The following is a 9,488-nucleotide window of genomic DNA, read 5'->3' as shown; positions in this document are numbered from 1 at the left end:
TATGAAGGAGTTTGGAAAGATATGAAGGAGCTAAGTTATTAAGAGCCTTAAAGGCAAGAGGCAGGATCTTGAAGTCGACACAGTATTTAACAGGGAGCTTATGGACTTGCTGAAGAACAGGAGTGATATTATCTATGGAAGGAGTTCTGGTAATGATGCAGGCAGCTGAATTCTGGACCAATTGAAGTTTATGAAGACACTTGAGGGGAAGACCAGAGAGGATGGAATTAAAGTAGTTATTATTTATTATTATTATGGTCCTTACTTTCAAATTCTGTCCTTTGCTTTCCCCCGCAAGTCCTTGTAAAGCCACTTCTGGTCAACAAACATGTCAGGAGTACTGTTTCTTTAACTGTACCATCAACAAATGAGGACTCTTCTGTTGCCACCACAAAGGGGGTAAGAACAGTGGCTACCATATAATATCAGGTGTTTTCAATGATCTACACCCACATGTATGACTATACTTATGTTTTTGTGTCAGTGTGCAGAAGAGGATACCCCGGAGGTAATTTTGATCAAAGATGAAGAGGAAATTGGAGGATGCAGGCCACTTTTAGGTAAGTACTGTAATTATAAAAGGTTTTCCATTGATTTTTGAAAGGCTTTGGTGGCAAAGTTCAGAAGATTGTACCAGTGGGACATGGATACATTTTTATGCCACGGTATGCAATAACTAGTAATTACATAGAAAGCTGTAGTTATATAATTGTATAACTGTAGTTATATGAGGTTATGTAATTATGTAGGAAGCTGCAGTTAATTTAACCCAGTCTATGTACATATTTTTCAATATGTCAGGGGTAATCATGACCCAGCTTTTACACTTGGATCTTTAAGAATCAAAATCCCATTTTCTTGCACTCGATCTCGAGTGAATTTCTATGTCTTTATAAAAGATATTATTAGATAACGGTCTTAATAACATTCATCAAAGGTTTATTGCCATTTCTATGTTATCCCTTTTTATGGCACCCTGTTGCTTCTCCATATCGGGTTTGTGTGTCAGCCTGCCTCTTTGCTTTTGTGCACAGCTAAATAATGATAATAATAATAATTTTATTTATATAGCACTTTACTAAAACAATGCCACATAGCAAACTAAGTATTTATTTAACATTATTATTAGTCATACTAATTATATGCGGATATAATTTGTAGATCCATAAATATGTGGATCATAAATCAGATTTCCATACCGGATCGGTTGAGGCCCGGGTTACCAATGATTTTCACCAATACTGTTGGCCAGTAGGGTGCTGGCGGAAACTATGCAACTGTTGGGCAATGGAGAAGGAGATGGCGAAGGCATGTCCAGAAGCAGCAAGAGAGGAGGAAGGGTAGGAGTCTGGAGGTTAGAGTCGGAACTTTGAATGTTGGCACTATGACTGGTAAAGGGAAAAAGCTGGCTGATATGATGGAGAGAAGGAAGGTAGATCTACTGTGTGTGCAAGAGACCAGGTGGAAGGGAAGTAAGGCCAGGAGTATCGGAGGTGGGTTCAAACTCTTCTACCATGGTGCGAATGGGAGGAGAAATGAGGTAGGGGTAATCCTGAAGGAAGAGTATGTCAAGAGTGTGTTGGAGGTAAAGAGCGTGTCGGACAGAGTGATGAGTATGAAGCTGGAAATCAAAGGTGTGTTGATGAATATTGTCAGTGCATATGCCCCACAAGTTGGGTGTGAGGTGGAAGACAAGAAGAATTCTGGAGTGAGTTGGATGAAGTGGTGGAGAATGTACCCAAGGAGGAGAGAGTGGTGATTGGAGTGGACTTCAATGTGCATGTTGGTGAAGGGAACGGAGGTGATGAGGAGGTGATGCGTGGGTGTGGTGTCAAGGAGAGGAATGTGGAAGGACAGATGCTGGTGGATTTCATGAAAAGGATGGAAATGGCTGTGGTGAATATGTATTTCAAGAAGAGGGAGGAACACAGGGTGACATATAAGAGTGGAGGTGCACACAGGTGGACTATATTTTATGCATGAGGTGCAATCTGAAAGAGATTGGAGACTGCAAGGTGGTGACAGGGGAGAACGTAGCTAGGCAGCATCAGATGGTGGTCTGCAGGATGACTTTGGCAATCAAGAAGAGGAAGAGAGTGAAGGCAGAGCCGAGGGTCAAATGGTGGAAATTGAAGAAGGAAGACTGTTGTGTGGAGTTCAGGGAGGAGCTAAGACAGGCACTCAGTGGTAGTGAAGAGTTGCCAGATGGCTGGGAAATTACTGCAGAAATGGTGAGGGAGACAGCTGGGAAGGCACTTGGTGTGTCATCTGGACAGAGGACGGAAGACAAGGAGACTTGGTGGTGGAATGAGGAAGTACAGGAAAGTATACGGAAGAAGAGGTTGGTGAAGAAGAAGTGGGATAGTCAGAGAGATTAAGAAAGTAGACAGGAGCACAAGGAGATGAGGTATAAGGCATAGAGAGAGGTGGTGAAGGCAAAGGATAAGGTAAGATACTTTATCGTCATTGTGCGCACACAACAAAATTTCGTTTGGTGACTCTCACACCAGCAACACTAGACAAGGTAAATGATTAAAAAAACAAGATGAAAACAAGAACAAGCAACATGTAGTATAAATAAGTGAGGCAGTAAAAATAAGTGAGGTAACAAAAAGGAAAAGGTGTATGGCAAGTTTTATGAAAGGTTGGACACCAAGGAAGGCAAAAAGGATTTGTAACAATTGGCTAGACAGGGAGCGAGCTGGGAAGGATGTGCAACAGGTTAGGCTGATGAAGGATAGAGATGGAAATGTGGAGAGTGTATGAGAATCAGGAATCAGGAACAGTTTATTGTCATTTCATTTCATGTACTTGCATACACAAAAAGAAACAAAATTTTGTTTCCCCCAGCCCACAACATTGCAACACAGAAGACAAAAACACATATCCAAAACTTTCCAAAAACAACACCACCAAAAACACACAGAAACCGAGACAACAAAGGGAAAAAAAACCCGTTAACAACACAGTCCACCCAGTGCAACACAGTCCAAAAATGCCACTGTCCAGAGAACGAACGCCAGCCAGAATGACTGTGTGAACCCCCAGTCTGCATGGACTAGCAGTTAGCTTAGCCTGCCCCACTTCTGTGTCCTGTTAGACCGCCCTTGGTGTTTCCTCTTCGGACACAGCTCCGGGTAGGGCCATGGTCCTTGGGCCCACCGGACACTGCAGACCAGGCTCCCTAAGCCAATCCAATGCAAGCTGTCCCAGCCAGACGCATAGTCGACGCTTAGCGAGGCTGCTGCCAGACTACCTCTGTGTTTCCTCTCGGGTACAGCTCCAGGCAGGGCTGTGGTCCCTGGGCCCACAGGACGCAGTAGACAAAGCTCTCTCAGCTGATCTAATGCCAGCTCTCCTAGCCATTAACGAAATCGATGATCAAAATAAAAACTTCACACGATGACACAAACTTAGACGTAGACGTGGACAAAGACACTGCATAGTCGATATTGGGTGAAGCCGCTGCAAACATGAGTTTGTGCCGCTGTCTTCCAAGTCCGGAAGGTGGAAGGAGTACTTTAAGGGGCTTTAAGGTAATGAAGAAAATGAGAGAGACAGATGGCTGGATGATGTAGGAATAGTGAATCAGGAAGTACGGTGGATTAGCAAGGAATGAAGTGAGGGCAGCTATGAAGGTTCAAGGATGGTCGTTCCCTCTTCACATAGATGGCCTCTGACTCCCCGTTCAAAGCAGCATTCCTCCCTATCAAGGATGTGCACATCCTCATCCTTGAAAGAGAGGCCACTGGCCTGTAGATAGGTGTAGACTTTGGAGTTCTGGCCTGATGCAGTAAGTCTTTTGTGTTTTGCCATCCTCTTGGCCTGCGGCGTCTGTTTAGTTTCCCCAATGTACAAGTCACGGCAATCCTCCCAGCACTTAACAGCGTACACTATGTTGCTCTGTTTGTGCTGGGGGACCTGATCCTTGCGGCAGACCAGTTTCTGGCACAGCATGTTTTGGGGTTTGAAAGCAACTGAGACATGGTGTTTGGAAAGTATGTGTCTCAACTTTTCCGACACTCCCGCCACATACAGAATCACCACTGGTTTACGCTTGGGCAGCTGTTGTCCTTCTCCTCCCTTCGATTGGCTGGTGCACTGTTTTGGTGTCTTCCTGGCTTTGACAAATGCCCTGTTAGGATAACCATACTTAACCAGGTTCTGTTTAATGTGGGATTTCTCCACTTCCCCTGCTGCTGTGTCAGTGGGGACGTTTTCAGCTTGGTGGTACAGCATCCTGATGACTCCTAGTTTGTGCTCCAGTGGATGATGAGAGTCAAACTTTAAGTACTAATCAGTATGTGTTAGTTTACAGTAAACATCAACAATCAAATATCCCCCAACACTAACTGCAATTTCAATGTCTGAGAAGGCTAATCTGTCATTTTTCACATCCTCCCTCCCTTCAGCAAATTAATGTATTGGGGAAGATTACTCCAGAGAATTGGCACTAAAACTGCAAAGGCACGGTCACCTTTTGTTTTGCAGTTAGAGTGGGGGATGGATAAAAGACCGAGGTTTGAGGATCGGAGTGGTCGGGAAGTGGAGTGAGGAATGGGAAAATCAGAAATGTAATTGGGGGCAAGATCATGTGGTGTTTTAAATGTAGTCAATAAGATCTTCTGGATTATTCAGAATTTTATGGGAAGCCAATGGAGGGATGCAAGAATATGGGTAATATGGGACCTACGGCAAGTTCTAGTTAGTAGTCTAGCAGCTGCATTCTGAACCGAACCAACTGTAGATGATTTAAAGTAGCTTGGTTGAGGCAAGAGTAGAGGGAGTTACAGTAATCTAATGGGAGAAAATGAAAGCGTGAATTAATATTTTGATATCCTTAAAAGACAAAATATTTCTGATTTTTGCAATATTTCTTAGCTGAAGAAAACAGCATTGGACAAGCTTAGTAATATGGTGATCAAAAGACATATTCTGGTCAAAGATGATACCAAGATTTTTAGCGGCAGGTTTGATGTTTGAATGAAGTGGACCAATAATATGATCAACTGCAATGGCAAAGTTCTCAGGACCAATTAAGAGATCTTCAGTTTTGTCAGGGTTTAGATGGAGGAAATTAAGGGACATCCAGTCTTTGATGGCAGCTAAGCAATCATGGAGGGAGGACAGTTGATTCAGGTTATTGGGTTTGGCAGAGAAATAGATCTGAGTATCATTGAAGTATCATCCAAGTACGTGGATTGAAGACACAGCTTCAGGAGCAGACACACTTGGTCAGTGTTAAGGGTGGTCCTATCACTAAGGGTGGGGTCGGTTTTTAAAAAAAAAATGTTTTACCATTTCATACAGACTACCTCCACTGCTTCTTCAACAGGAATGCATCAAAAGGAAGAGAAACTTAAACTTAACATCATAAGAGACCAATGTTTTATTCCTCCCCCCATAATGATATCCCTCACTTTATCCACAAAATTCATAGTGTTCTGAATCTTCTCCTGGATCGCCACCTTACCGTGGTGGAGAAGCTTGCATGTACCAATGATCCCAAAAGCTATGCCATCTGCGGCTTGGCTCTTGGTGGCCTCCAAGGGGAAGGTTCCAGATGAAGCATGAGCCAACAAACACCTCAACAGCAGAACTGCTGGAAGATGTCTCCAGGTCACAACAGCAGTGATGGCAGATGAAGGCTGCAACAGAGGGTGGTCCCCAATCGTCTTGGTTCTCCATGCCATTAGACTCTGGCCACCCGCTGTGTAGTGGCTGCAGGCGCATCAGCCATTCCATGTAAAAAAAACTGTCATGTGCAGGCGTCCTCCCGTTACGCGGCTCCAGGATTGGCGTCTATGCCCACCTGAGGACCCAGAGGGAGGATGGTCATACTTGCCCCCAAGTGACCGCCGGTGATGATGAGTGTTCTGAATGTATTGTTCATTACTGCCTACCAACGGGTTAAGAATAGAGCTGTTAGAACAGGACACTGCTATTGACAGAATTTTGTACCACAGATTATACCCAAGGGAAGCTACACCTAGTCTGTATGGTTAATATACATAAACAGGAAGTGACATTACGGCCTATTGTTTATATGATTAACTCAGTGACCTATAACAGTTCTAAATTTCTTGCATCTATTCTTAACTCATGTTAAGTACATTGGAGAAGCTAAATAGATGCTGGCCAAGAGGATGGCACAAAACAGAAGAGCTAACGCATCAGGCCAGGACTCTGCAGTCTACACCCATCTACAGTCCAGTGGCCACTCGTTCAAGGATGAGGGTGTGCGCATACTTGATAGAGAGGAATGCTGGTTTGAACGGGGAGTCAAAGAGGCCATCTATTTGAAGAGGGAATGACCATCCCTAAACGGAGGGGTGGGGGAGCTAACAGTACATCTGTCACCATCTTACAATGCTGTGATTGCAAGCATTTCCAAATCCTCTGTGAATAGTACACATGGCCATTTAAACTCTAGTTAATGGCCACATAGTGGCCTCATCTCTTGGATCGAGCTACTTTATTCATCTTCTCACGCAGCAGCATGCACGAGTACTCAACCGTCCAATTTTTTTCCACTCTCCAGTGGGACACGCCAGGGGTGCCCACGCTCCCTGTTATTGTTTGCTATCACCATCGAACCACTATTGATCACTCTGTCGGTGGAGAAAGGACTGAAGGGGATTTGGAGGTGGGGCACTGAGGATAGGGTTTCGCGGTAACACTTTAGTATGGGGAACATAAAAAAACTTAATTACTAGTGAATTAGTAATGATCAAGATGTCACTTTAGTATGGGGAACATATTCTAAGTAACAAAAACTTAATTTACAGTAATTTAACACTATTAACACTTGTAGTTTTGTGTTTTGTTATGTAAGAACAGACCATATTCATTAAATGTTAGTAAGGGAGAATAACTCTTCTTGTGGTACTACCACCTTATAAAGTCCATACTAAGCAAAGCATATTGAGATGGTACTACTAATAAGCAATAATTCTGAGGTTATAGAGGGAAAACTCATAGTTAATGGCTTACTGGTTGTATAATAAGGCCATGCAGAATAAGGCATTAATGAGTATGTAATAATGACCAATTAAGAGCCAATATGTTGCTAATTTGCATGCTAATAAGCACCTAATTAATGGTGACTACGTTCCCCATACTAAAGTGTTACCGGTTTCGCTATATGCTGACGATGTTTGGTATGACTGAGGAAGATGCAGATGACAGGAACAGATGGAAACGGATGATCTGCTGTGGTGACCCCTAATGGCAGCAGCTGAAAGAAGATTAGTTATACTAATTATAAATAGGTCAGTAAGATTTACTGTGTTGTCTAACATGCAACAACTCTCCTTCTCATTTTGCAGTTTTCATCTCTGCTGTACTTAAGGGTAGCCTTTGCTGTCCAATCCCATTTACAACCTTGCACACTCAGGGAGTCGAATGTGTTATGTTTCAGCACACACAGACATGGACTAATGTAATGATGTTAATGGATGCTTAACATCACCCCCCAAATAACAGCTGTTTTCCACCCCTTTTTAATCTTTAAAAGAATCATCAGCAATAGGACAGTTGGGTGGGTGGGGGTGGGGTCTGTGCTATTGCCAGAGAGAAGAAAGGAGAAGTGGTTGTTTTGGATCAGACTGTCTTTCCAAATAGTCAGGCTGGTAATATGAAAACAATTTTTGCATGTATGATGTGTGTGGACATAAACACGTTGACATGTAAACATTTGGGACTTTGCATCTATGGCAGAGTTCAATCAACACAGGAACAACGTTTGCAGATTTATTACATGAATGCAGACATGATCATATTTGTACAGAAATCTCGAGATGTCATCCAGGACTGATGTCTTTCATTGAAATGAAGCCTTGTTTCATTTTTTTCATTCATAAACTCAAGTGTGCAGTTTTAGGTTAGTTTTGGGTAGGATTTAGGCCATTTTTAGTTGGCCAGCCTGCCTAATTGCCAAACGGTGTTCATGGAGCTGGAAGGATTTCAGTGCCGACACACCACACCTTACTAGCTGTTGCTAATCAATACTCTACTGAGCACATTTCATAAAAAGGGTGTCTGTGTGCCTGACAAAATGCATATCAGGACAGCATAACAAGTGAAGTGAATACAATGTGACTCATAATGTCGCTGTGTCACTTGTTTGCAGGAGGTCAGGATAACTTTGGGAACCACAGCACTCAAGGTGTCGTTGCCATGGGAACTCCAGATTTAGAAGTCTCCGGCTCCTCCTGCACCTCGGGTCATTCTGAAGAACTGCGAATTGTGAGCGTCCATGGTCGAGGGGAGGGGCCTCTGGCAGAGGAGGAAGAAAGCCTTTTCTCTGCGTCTGAATTGCAGGCTCTCAGCTCAATGTCATCTGACCACACCATCATTCACGATAGCCTCGAGAGTTTCAACAGTGGTCCTAATGAGAGACCACCAATCAGAGGGGCACAGGCTAATGGTGCAGGGCTGGTGAGAGAGAGCCAACTGGAAAGAAACCATGTCACCCAACTAGCTTCAACATCACTGAAATTTGCAGAAACATCAAAACTCACATCTGATAGCAATGCCAGGTATCCGAGTCACATCAGCCATATTTCCCAACAGCAGAACTCTATCTTCCCTAACACTGTCAACAAATTGCTGGATTGCAATTTCTGTGGGGAGCAGTTTCCCAGTCGCAAGGATGTGATTGTGCACCGAGCAAGCCACACAGGAGAGACGCCGGTTCCCTGTGGCTTATGCGGTAAGTCGTTTGTGAACAAGACGACATTGAGCATCCACATGCGCATCCATACTGGTGAGAAACCGTATGTTTGCCCCCAGTGCGGGAAGCGTTTCACGCAGAATGGCAGCTTGAAGATCCATCTACGAACTCATTCTGGTGAGAAGCCATACACATGCTCTCAATGCAGCGCTAGCTTCAACAACCCCAGCAACCTGCGCCGACATATGAGCACACACACTACTGACGGGGTACTCAGACACTCAGGTCACACAAATTTGTAATGATTTAAAGCCGCAATCTGCGACTTTTCTTTATAAATAAGTTATTTTATCCATTTAAAAGCGATCAATATTACAGTAGAACAGTGTTCCAGTATACTAGTTCAATGTAGAAGGCAGTGAGAAATAAACCTGCAACTGATTTTCTCAGACTACAAACAAGCTGTAGGTGCCATTGTCGCTTGTGTGCTATGAGCTCAGCAGTAAACTTTTCCCACCCTTGTAAAAATGGGATCCTCAGGCTAAAGCTAACACAGGCAGTCTCCCACTATATCACAGCACTGTTTTAAGGTAATATTGATTGTGTCCATAGGAAGCATTGCCACATCAGCATCACGTTTCAATTTTTTTTTTTTCCTGCTGGAGTTGTTTCCAACGAGTATGTGTTTACTGCTGCACCAGTTTGTCCTACCTGGTCAAAACATTTCAACAACGGTATACGGAGAATGGGGAGTGTTTCCAACCATCGTACAGATGCCAGTAACCATGTATTCATGGAGAAAAATCATGGCTTT

Source organism: Lampris incognitus, chromosome 1 (assembly GCF_029633865.1).
Source record: "Lampris incognitus isolate fLamInc1 chromosome 1, fLamInc1.hap2, whole genome shotgun sequence".
Lineage (NCBI taxonomy): Eukaryota > Metazoa > Chordata > Actinopteri > Lampriformes > Lampridae > Lampris > Lampris incognitus.
The sequence above is the reverse complement of the archived record's forward strand: the minus strand, read 5'-3'. Positions refer to the sequence as shown.